Raw genomic sequence first — 12,969 nt, 5'->3', positions numbered from 1 at the left:
GACCTTGCGCTTGCCAGGCAGGCGCTTTTGCCGCTGAGCTAAATCCCCAGCCCCTCATTGTATATATTAATATGATTCTCTGTGATATTTCCATATATGTGTACAGTAAACATTAATCATGTTCATCCAGTTTTTATTATTAAGTGGGTAAAAAGTAATATGTCTAATCATTTGCAGTATAAATTAATTTAAACTAATTTCCATGTTATTCTGTGCAGTATTACTTACTGTGACAAAGTGTCTTTCATTTAGCATTAATAAACATCTTAGGATCAACTTTAAAATGTTTGAACTCCCTGAAATGGTATGCAAAGCTTTTCCTTGTGTGTTTACTGGGAAGGTTCGTATCTTTTACCCTGTAAATTAAGCTAATTATTATTTTAATCTGTTATCTCTGCTTCATTCCTGCTACCACTGCCCTAATTCAGGGACTATGCACCTCTTCTTTTTTGCTAATTGGTTTGTTGCAGATCATGGCTAGTCATGGTAAAGGCATCACTTATATAACCATTAGAGAGCTACAGGGGCTGTCAAAACTACTAGGTATAGTTGAATAGAAGCATTTGATTTGATTATCATGTTAATTCCCCCCAACAGCTTAACTTGAACTCTGTATCAGATGAACAACTTTCTCTATTTCCTGCTCCTGCTGGGAAAATTCATGTCTTGCCACTTTTCATTTTAAACTCAAAAATGTTTTTTTCTTTGGAATGTTCTTTCTTATCCTTTCAGCTATATAACTATTTATACTGTATGATTAAACAAGGGATCCACTTCCGTTCTTCAGGAGTCCTGCATAGTCTGGGAATATGTCTATCATTAGCTATCACCACAGCATATGTGTCTGGTTTAACATTTGTATCGTGTTTATGTGCATGATGATTCAAATGATATTGAACTTCTTGAGAATATGTCCTATCTTTTTGATTTTTATATGCCTCATAAGGGCACAGAGTCTCAATAAAGACAATAAACATATGATGAGTGAGTGAGTTAATGAGTGAGGATCAACTCATTAATTTAGAATTCATTTCAAACACAACTGTCTCATATTCAAACACAGTAATTCCAGATAAGTCTATGGACATGACCTTTGAAATTATCCCTTTTTTTATTAATTTTTTGGTAAACTATTTTCTGCTAAGAATATGAACCTAATAATCACATGAGGCTAACCCCATTCATATCAGCATTCGAAGAGATCAAAAGGATCATCTTTCATAATTGGAACTGAAGGATTCAGTCCAGTGGGTAGGTATGAAGCTGAATGGCTTTGGGCCACCAGGTTTATGAGTTCTGTACCCCGTGGACAAAACACCAAAACATCTTGAATTTTTACTTTTCACATTTTTAAAGTGAAACAGTCATGGTTGATTAATTCCCCTGCCTTTGTTACTTTCTTGTTGCTGAGACACAATACCCTACACCCACAACTGGAAGGAAGAAAGGCTCAATTTAGCTTAGAGTTTGTAGAGGTTTCAGTCCATACTTGGCTGAGTCCAGGGCAGGGCAGCATGGCGAGGCAGCTGACAGATGAAAAAAAGTTCATGGCTCCACAGAAAGAAGCCAAGAGCATTCAAGGAAGGAGGAAGGAAGATCACCATCCCAGACCACACCCCAGTAACTCGCATCTTCTAATCAGGTTCCACCTCCCAAATCATATTTAGTTATAAAGTCATCAGCGGACTAATCCACTGGTAAGTATCACTCCCTCATGATCCATTCATCTCCCAAAAGTCCTACCTATGAGCTCGGGGGTCATTGGGAGGACATCTAGATATAAACCACAACATCATCCAATATTACTCTTACCGTTTTGAAATGTGTCTACTAAACTTCTTCCAATGTAGTTTTCTTCTCAAAAAAATATTGAAGAGAAAAGGAAAGGGGTACATGGATAGAATGGAGAAGATGAAATTTTAATTTCCAAAAGAATTACAAAAAAAACTATAATATTTATACATTCCTACTACTTTTACTTTTTAACTGATATAGTATTTCTTCACATACAGGCAAATTATTTCTTTAAGGGGTTTCCTGTATTTGAAAGAGAAGAATTTTTTTTCATACAAGTATGTGAACATATGCCCTTGAGCATAAAACAGTTCTGCTATTTGGAATCATTTTCTAACTGTTAATTCCCAGAAGAGGAATATTCCACATATGTATTCAGGCTATTCATCTGTTTGCATTGCCATCAGCAGTGTATAGACTCTCTTAGACCTGTGACTCTAACAATTATTGCATTTTTGTATGGCCAACATTAAAGAAACTAGAAACTATATTGTCATCCTTCATACACTGGTTGGGCCTTCTTATATTTGTAGGAATTTTTGAGAACAATTGCATCTATGTATGGATCCATCCATCTCTTCCAGAATGGCTCTTGTCAGCTGTGGTGGTATGTCTAACAACTGAGAGAGAAGCAGCTGTATCTGAACCCATAAAGCCAATGGCTGAGGCATACGCTTTCTGAAATTATGTGTTTCTGTGAGAGCATAAGCTGTGACAGTCATGTTCAGGAGACAAGTTTAGGTTTTTGTGCAAATTGATATGTGATTCTCTTTCCTATACACTCAAAGTCTTAGTTATTTTGAGTACATTATGCAGATGCTACTTTCTGTGGGATGCTGAGAAGATGCTAAGTAATATGTCAACCTTGACACCTCAATAGATAGAACTTATTTGCTCACCATGTTAACAGACTGAGCTACATTTACCCAGACTTTGCATCATTTCTTTCTAGGGAATTTCTGCTTGGGTGAGTCATTAACTCATTCAGGGTAACAGCAAACCAGCTAGTCAATAACCTCTTTTATTAACAGAAATTCAAAACTCATGAAGAAATAGAGAGTCTATATTGTATCTCCTTGTCTTTGTTCAGGACAATTTCAATAGGAATGGATAATAAGATGGGTTCTAGAGGACTTCTGGATTCAGTCATTTCTCTAGAGGTCATATACTCTCTTTTATCTCAGTTTCATCATTGGTAAAGATTAGCTAACATACATTTATTTTCAGAATTAAATAAATTTATATATCACATTTGTCAAATTTTCATCACTGTAATAAAGTACCTGAGATAATTAACTTACAAAAAGACAAGATTTATTTTGGTTTACAATCTCAGAAATGCCATCCAGCAATCAGCTGAATCCACTGCCTTTAGACATCTTGTGGGGATTTCAGATGGAGCAGGCCAGGAGCGCACGGCAGAACAAGCTCCTCACCTCAGAGACAGGAAGAGAGAGGAGGAGAAAGAGAGCAGGATCTCACAAACTCCTTCAAGAACAAACCCTCGATGAGCTCAGGAGGCCTAGCCTCCCAAAGCTTCAACAAACTTTTAGTGGCACTTCCCTGGCAACCAAACCTCTGACGTGTGGAACTTTGGAAGACATTCAGCATCCAAGATGTAGCATACACATTAAATGCTTAGAAATTACGTACTAGTGATCAGTTAATATGTTTCAGCTATTATTGTTATTATTTAGGTTTTAGGGAAAAAAAATGTATCTTCTGTCCTTGCTGTTGTGACCTGAATATCCCTGTAATATTCAGTAGCTGTTGAAATAGTAACTAACCCTGGGAAAATATAAATAGTGAATTAGAATTATGGCCTTTCATCAGGTTTTTGAAAAGTAATAAAAATGCTGAGTATGTTTAATCACACTTACACAAATTCTTCTTCTGTCCTTCCATTTGAACTCCTATGAACATAAAAATTTAAAGCCCTACACTTTTGAGGTAGTAAATTGTTTAAGCAAGAAAATAGCAGCTTTGCTATGTCCTGATTTGCTTACTGACATTTGGCTTTGTAGTCACAAATACTAAGATAAGATTTAGGAAAGCTGTGATCAGGATCAAGTGTACCTCTTAGCAAGGTAACCTTGGAGCCTACAGTGCCTCTCCTACCCAGAGCCTTATCTGTTCTATAGGGTTTGTAGTTTTCAGAATGAGTATATAGGCTAAGATCTTGTGATTGATTCTGTAAGCTTATTTTTCTGTGATTTAGTGCATGAGTTCTGGTTTCAGTTACTCAGGTAAATAAATCATTATGATGTAATAAATTGTGAGGAAAAGTATTCTAATAGTATTTGCCATTGGAGAGATAATTCATTAATCCACTGATACCTATCAGTTCATGTATACATTATCTGGATGATACCACACACCCAATCCTAGATTAGATTAAGTTCCCAATATAATAAGCTAATAAAGTTTTTATCAAAAGTGAATGAATGACACACAGAATTGGTAGATGAAGCCAATACTAGGCTAGCTTAGGATGGTCAACAGCATTCCCAAAGCAATCACCTGCTCAAGAGTGGAAAGTATGCATCTCTAAATTTAGGGAAATTACCTTCTTGGTATAGACAAACTTTTAAATCTTCGATATATCTTCCAGCATTCATAAAGTGATCACACATTGCTTATCACACGCAACACTGTCTTTGTTCAGGCTAACTGAATACTATTGACTAGAGAGCTTAAACCACAAAAGTTATCTCTCACAGTTCTACAAATAGGAATGTCCAATATCAAGTATCAAGGTGCCACCATGATCATGCTTTAATGTTTTAGCTGAAGAGCTTTTTTTTTGTTTATAGACAACTATCTTCTTACTTTATCAGAGGGGGGAAGATTTTGTCTTTCCGTATAAGGATATTAATATCATGACAGGTCCACTTCATAAATGAAGTACATTTCAGAAGCCCTGCCTCCAAATACTACATTGGTAGTTAAAATTTCATTTTATGAACTTACTAGGAAGGGCACAGTCAGTAGCATATATCTCTTGGTTCTGGAAAAAACAACATTACCATATCTTATCTACATGCAGAAGGAAAAGGCCAAGCTATTTCCTGTAAGTTTTCAGGGCATAAAGCCTCCAGTTCCACGTTTTTAAGGTCCCGGTATGTTTATACACCTTGGGAATCAAGACATGCTGGTCTAGCCTTAGATATCAGTGTGATTCCTGCAATGTTGGTTCACTGTTGCTTATGAGTAAATACAATCATATACCCTATAACAGTATTTCCATCAATGTTCAATGGCAGGTGAAGTAATGGTCTCCTAAGATTATGATGAAACTTAAAGATTCCTGTTGCCTACTAACATCATAGACATTGCAATGTTACAGCACAATACATTATTCATGTGTTTTTGGTGATGCTGATATAGGCACACTTGTTATGCTTCTCTTAGTGGAAAAGTATAGCACTCTATACTGCCTAATATTATTATTATATACTACTTTTACTATACTACTGTTCTATTGTTATTTTAAAAAGAAACATGTACTATAAAACAGTGTGCCAATTTATGCCTTATCCATTGCATGTTTTCTTTAGTTTTTATCACATCAAGATGTTGTGTTGAGTGATTAACCTATGCCATCTAGGTCTGTTTAAGTACACTCTATGACGTCCTAGCAACAGCATACTTACTTAAAGATGTATTTTTCATACTATGCTTCTCTCATTAAATGAAACACAACTGCACTAAAAGCTGCTGTTTATGTTTCTCTAATTCAAAGTAAAACAGTATTTTGATGGCCCATTGACACATTGATCATAGTGGAGCTGCATGTGACTCAGCAATTAGAGTTTAAATTCAGCACTTAGGGTGAAAACCACATCTAGCAAAATTACCCTTAGAGATCCATTATGTTGGACATAAAGTGCAATGTAAATAGAATTCTGTGTACAAGTACATGTGGTAATATATGGAAAATGTAAATCTTTAAACTGGAATTACACTCTACACGGAGCATAAGATGCTACAGTGAAAGAGGCTTCCAGAAACTGGTGCCCACTCTAGACATAGCTAATTTTTGCCTGCTAAATGAGACAACCCTACTTATGCTCATTTTATGAAAGGCAGGCAGAGTCATTGTTATGGTTGATACATTGTGTCAACTTGAGAAGTCTAGAAGTTTTACTAAATAACTAGCAGTTCTACATCCTGGGGTGAAAAGGACATGCCTTTCCTGCCCTAGGATGTTGTTCATTGTGTCAACTGGAGAAGTTTAAAAGTTCAACTAAGTGATTGAGCAGCGGGCCAGGGTCCTTACTTTGTAAACATCCTCAACTGTGGAAGAGGAAGGCACAGACATTGTGTAGGCATGGGCAGATATATGATACACAGTATCAATATATGTATCCCCCTGTCTTGTGCTGCTGCTGCTTTTGCTGTCTTTTGCCACCTCGGACTGTTGCCCCTATGTAGTACCACCCTACCTTGGAGCCAGTTAATTACAGACTCAAACCTCCACAAACTGTGTGGTAAATAAACCTTTCCTTCCTTAATTTTGGGCATTGGGTATTTTGTCTCACCAATGAAAGTAAAGTAACCAGGACAGAATTTGGTACCAGGAGTGGGGTCATTGTTGTGACAATACCTGATCATGTGGTTCAAGAGCCTTTGGAAATGCCTTGTGGAAAGTGTTTGGAAAGATTTGAAGAGTTTGTCTGTCTGTATGGGAGATTCTGGCCAGAGTTCAGAAGGCTAGAAGGCTGAAAGAAATCCTGTTGTAAAGACAGGGTTCAGCAGGTTTCTGCTGGGAACAAGGACTGAATTGGGTGCTAGACTCCAGACATTGTATGTTATGGCTTGGCAAAATTTTTGTCATGTCCAGAGACTGCCTAAGACTGAGATTAAGGGCAGTGACTAATTAATGTAACAGAAGAAATTTCAAGGCAGTCCAATGTTGGAGCAGTGGCATGGCTATTGTTGAGGGCTTTTAGCCAGATTTATGTTGAGAATTGAGAGCAAAGAGCCCAGCAGGATGATTTAAAATATTGTGAGTTTGGTCAGAAAGGAAGTTCTAGTAAAGCTGTGTACTACAAAGATAGAGCTGAGGAGATCTGCACTTCTGAGAAGGGACAGGAGAATAAAAAAGCTGGCCTGAAGATATCACAAGAAGCTGAAAGTCTCCATCTTTTGCAGCCTCAGAACTGTCAACATGATAGACTTTGCTTTGAGGGGAAAGCCACAGAGCACCATTTGCCAGAATGGTGATAGCATAGTGAATTTTCTCATCAGAATCAAGGTCAGAGTGCTCAGCAATCCAAGCACTTGACCCCTACAGACAAGAAAGAAGAAAGCCTGGCTACTGGTCCAGCTGGCAGCAGATGGTGATATCCAGGCCAGGCAGTGTGCCCCTGAGGGAGCAGTGTGTGAAGCTGTGAATGTGAAGTTAAAGGTGAATTGGAGACTGCTGAAGTTTGGGAAAGCCAGGAATGTGGATTGTCTGAGGAAAGCTGGAAGGAGGTAGCAAGCAGGCCTAAGAGAGAAGCCATGGGAGCTATAACCAGCAGAAGCACTGTACAGGTGGTGCCATGTAAGACCTTTTGAGCTCACAGTTTATCACAGATTCCTGGGGTGTTCCACATGGAACTACAGGATATAATGTTAGTGCTGCTGCATTTTGGACTTGCATTAGTCCCAATTCTTTTCATCCCACTATTTGTTTAATGAAATTGTTTATCTTGTGCCATTGAACGTTAGAAATGTTTAACTTTTTATTTGTACAGGGGCTTGAAACTCAAGAGTTTGCCTTAAATCTCAGAGGATACTTGGGACTTGGACTTTTCAGCAATGCTGAAGGTGTTAGAACTTTGGCAACTCTTAGGGATGGACTAAAATGCCTTTTACATAAAGGGATATATATGAGTCCTTGGAGGACCGAAATGAAATGTCATTGTTTGTGTCTAGTTTTCCCCTCAACAACTCATGCAGTCATGTGGTGGGCCTCTAGCGTTTTTGATCCATGGTCCAGTGGTGGGATTATGGGTGTGAGTGCTGCACCCATACTGGGGTGGGTAGCTTGCATTAAATATAAGGGAGGGATAGAGGCTTTCTCCCCCCACCCCACCACTCCTCCCGTTTTGTTTTTGTTGCTTTTGCTGTTTTTCTGCCGCCATGGACTGTTTCCCTCGGCCGTGTATCACCCTACTTTGGAGCCAGCTGATTATGCACTGAAGCCTCCACAAACTGAGTTAAATAAACCTTTCCTTTCTTAACTTTGGAGGTCAGGTATTTTATTTCAGCAATAGGACAAATGTAACCAAGACAGTCACTTAAGACACTGAAGTTGGTGTGTCTCCATTTGTGTACAAATGGAGAAGTGTACAAATGTTGAAGTGAATAGATGATTCTTCCTTGTCTAAATTCACTTTATATTTACAGAGAGTGGAGGTGAGTAGAAAGATGTTTCAATGGTAATCTGCTGCAAGAAATCATCTTTACATGTCAAAGATTTATTGACTGTTGATGTTATCAACAATGTAAGTGAGGCCTCAAATTTTTATGTTGGAACTCAAATGGTATATATGTATGTATGTATTTATATTTTAATACAGGGTCTTTTTATGTAGTTCAGACTGATCTTGAACTCACTGCATAACCCAGACAAGCTTTGACCCCATGGAGATCCTTTTGTTGCTGCCTCCCAAGGGCTGGAATAAAGACATGTGCCACCACAGCTGGCTGGGATGGTATGTAGAGGTGAAGACTTAAGTAATTGATTAGGTCACAGGGATGGTGTTCTTACATGAGATGAGTGCTCTTACAAGGAAGAAAGGAGCATTAACCCACGTCTCAGCCCATTAGTAAACACGTATGAAAGGCAAGTGAGCTCATAGCTACAAAGAGAGTGAACAACTTCCAAGCCAAGAAAAGATCCTCACCAGGCACTCAATCTACAGTTACCTTGATCTCTGAATTCTCAGCCTCCAAACTGTGAGAAACAAGTATTTGTTGATTAAGCTGCCTAATCCATTGTACTTTGTTATGGCAGCCTGAGCTTAATAATACAGCTTACATTCTATTTGATATAGATTTTTAAAACCAGTAAAAACAGGTCTAACTTGCTTGCCTATGAATGTAAATATGACTCATGTATAGCTGGTTACAGAAGTCAGTGAAGAAAAACGGACTAGTAAATAATCTAGAGACACTTTGCTTTCTATCTAGAAAAAAATTAAACATACTTTTCAAATACACAAAAATCAACTGCATGTAGATTAAACACCTAACTATATAAAGTCAACATTAAATTGTTCAGATAAAATATAAGATAATTGCTTATAAAATCAGAATACTTTCTTAAAAGAGATATAAAATTCAAAATTCTCAATAAAAATTAATACATTGGTCTATATTAAAATGAAAATATTTCCTGGTCAATAAAACCCCCAACCAAAACTAGTGAAGTTGCACAGTAAGTATAGATTATTTACAGCACACATAAACCAGCTAGGTTCAGTATTTCAAATTTATAAGGAATTTTTATAAGTTTGCTCATAAAAAAGACAGTCACTAGTAGGAAAAATGGACAAAGGATTCCAGCAGACAGTTTCAAGGCACTAGACTAAATGAATGAAAAAATAAATTGACAAGATGCTCAGCTTCACTAGAAATTGGTAAAATGTATGTGAAAATAACAAGGAAATAAATTGCACACCTATCAGACTGGTAAAACATTTTAATTCTTAAAATAATGAGTGTTGGTAAGAATATCTAGAAAAGGGAGTTCTTAGGCATTATTGTTGTCTGTAGAGGTTGCTAAATCAATTTGTAGCACAATTCTGTTGTATCAAGTAAGTACAACGTGGATATTTTTAATTCAGCAGTTCTTCTACCTGCTATGGTTCAAGAAAAACTCTCTGGTATGAGAGCAAGGAAACATCACCTAACTTAATTATAAGGCTATTTGTATTAAGAAAAATAAGTACAATACTTGTGCTTAGAAGGTCTTTCTTTTATTTATTCTTTTATTTACTTGCATTTTCATTTATGTAGTCCACACAGTTGATTGTGTTGTCATCACACATTATTTCGTGTTCATTATATCAAGGATACAAGGCCTACTATATGAAAAAAAAATTACTTTCTACCAAACCAGTATCTAACAGTAAATACTAGTAGGTAAGCTGCAAGAGATGGTAGTTGGGGACACTCTTGAATTGGTGACTAAGTACCAGGAAGAGCTGAAAGGAAAGAAAAGAGATCTTTCTGAGAGGAGGGGCTTGATTGGCTTTGTGGCATTTTCTTCCAGTAGAACTAAATAATACAGACAAAGTAAATAAATAGTAAGTACATACAGCTGTACAGCTAAATCTCAAATGCCAATGGTAAGAGAAAAGAAAAGCCTATAGCACAGTGTAAAGAATACCAACATGGTTTAGTAGCGTATGCTGTGCTTGATGAATTATAATTGTTCAATATACAAAAATACATTTCTGAAGTAGATGTAAAGTGAATTATGTAGTGGATATATGAATATATATTGTTTTTCCTTTGATAACTTTTGGCTCTATTGGGAATACTCCCAGTGCTAAAAATTGTACATGTTGAAGTCTTAGATTTGATCTCAAGCAGGAAAAAAAAAAAAAAAAAAGCCATTGCAGTTATTTTTGCAATACATCAACTTAGCTGATCTGTTGCTACATAGCAAGAGCAGAAAATTACCCTACCCTTAATATTTTCCATTATAACAATGGGTCATTTTAGAGTTTTGCCTTGAATTCACTTCTGTAAACAAGGCAGTAACCACATAGCCAAATTTGTGACTTTTATATTGACCAATCTTGTTTTGAATATATTTCCAAGATTAATGGTAGAGGCAAACACAATGTTTGGAAGGGCAAAATAAACTGAGGATTCACAACATGGATAGATTCACTGCATTGTCACAATTTTATATGTTTACAGTTATGAAAAATATAAGTTACACAATAGAAGAATTAACTAATATGCCTAAAACTTCCTGTTTGACAAAAAGATCCTTTAAATAAAGCTAGTCAAATTATTCATTGATTTTTAAAATCAATAAAATTGAATATATTATTTCCATGTTCTTGAGTTTAGCAGGAAAATTCAAGCTGCTTGATATGAATTTTTAGATTTAAATAAAAATAGAATCCATGGGGAATGCATATAAATGTTCAATATGTAACATAACTTTCCTATTATTTAATTTTCTGTGGTTACATTTAGAAGCCCTTTTAATATTTATAAATACCCTGTATTTTATTGCAAATTATTTATTCAATCAAATAACAGTATACCAAGTGTCTGCACTGTGCTCAGTATAGTTGTAAGTGCTCAGGAAGAAACTAAGAACAAATGAACAAAAGAAAAGAAAGCAAAACAAACAAAACCCTGCCATTAGAGAGTGTCTATTCCAAAGGAGAAGGGAAGAGACTTACTTTCTCATCTAGTGTGCATATATGAGAGCAATCAACTGGTAGATGCTTGGTGATCAGTGGCTTTAGGAAGAAAAAGGGAATCCCTAGAATGGGCTGTCTCCATTGATCACATTATGTCAAGAATTATAGGCAGACAGCTGGCTTTTCATCTTATATGAAAGAAAAAATTAGTGGAAAGTTTTGGAGGTGTAGCACCTCTGATGTTTTAAGTGCAGGAGGAAAAATGAAAAAGAAAATTGTTTGTTTTTTAACTGTGCTGCCTGTTTAATTCTTTCTCCTTTAACTAAATATTTTGTGTTTCTTACCTCATGACCAGTTTTTCTTTTCTTACTCTCCAAGAAGTTCATTTCTTTCTTTAGGAAAGTTCTTAAATAAAGCTAAAAGCACTTTTTCATGAAATTTACCCGTGTGTGTGTGTGTGTGTGTGTATGTGTGTGTTGATAGGGATCTTCCCAGGGCCTAATGCATGTGCTGTACCACTGAGCTACATCCCAAACCCCTTAAACTGACTCTACAATTCCACTAACACCTGTGTTTGTTAGACCTATTCCCAAGACCTGTGTGTCTACAAATTGGTAACGCTGGCACCTGAAAGTCTATGGCTTAACAGGGTATACTGCCCATGCCAACTGTCATTTACTGGGATAGGGACTCTTCAGATGATAGATGATGTTCTAAGTGACTGATTCCTACTTGTAGTAGAAGAAGCTTATTTAGTGAAAATTGTCTTATGTTGGGTCTTCAAAACCAGTAGGTTACCAGAGGATGAATTATGAGGCAAACAGTTTAAGAGACTTATATTAACCTCAGATTTCATATTATGTACCTAATGGGTTATGATCTCTAAGTGCCATAACTTTTGCATGCATTTCTTTCATTCATTTATTCATTAATATGACCTCCATATATTTATTCATTTATATTCAATCATTTATCCATTGATTTACGGCATCAAGTTTCAAATATTTATTGCATTCTACATGTGAGCCATTTGCCACCAGTGGCAAGAAGAATGAACAAGATGAACATTCTGTGTACTTGCATTTTAGGTGTTAGCTTCTGTGGTTGGGATGACAGTCTATGTAAATGTTCCAGTCTAAGGGAATGATAAGCTATTTGAGTTATTATTTTAAACAGTGACATGATTTGATTGTCAATAATAACTTAGTCGTATTTTAAATTGAAGAAGAATAAGTGGAGATTATATGATGTATTAGAGCATAGCACAGAGTTAATCAGAAAAACAAACAAAAATCTCCCAGAGCGTGATGTACCTACTTCCATCCAAATCGTGAAGATTAATTTGATTGTCGGTTTGATTGAATTAAGAGGTGCCTAACAGGTTGATAAAGCACACTTGTGCATGCATCTGAGTGGGTGTTTTCAGATATTATTGGCAGGGAGGCCAGCAGACTGACCGGAAAGAACCACTCTACCTGTCTGTGGTGCACCATCCAGTAGGCTTGCATACTAGATGAAGTAGAAAGAGATCAATAAGGAAAACAGCCTGAATTTGAAAGCTCTATTTGGCTTGGATGGCTGCGATTTTTCCCTCTCCTACCACCTCTGTAGACATCAGCTCTTTACCCTTTCAGTAAGAACTCCTAAGACTGGCTGCCCAGGGGAGTGTCCAGGACCTTAGTCATGGACTAGCACTGCCTCCTGGATCCTTCTCACTGTGACTTTTCAAGCTTCTTCAGCTGAACAACTACTGTATCCATGGGCTTTGTAGCAGGTGTTGCATATTGTGTACTAC

The sequence above is a fragment of the Chinchilla lanigera genome, unplaced genomic scaffold (genome assembly GCF_000276665.1).
Source record: "Chinchilla lanigera isolate Chin_1 unplaced genomic scaffold, ChiLan1.0 scaffold00020, whole genome shotgun sequence".
Lineage (NCBI taxonomy): Eukaryota > Metazoa > Chordata > Mammalia > Rodentia > Chinchillidae > Chinchilla > Chinchilla lanigera.
Note: the sequence above shows the minus strand (reverse complement) of the source record.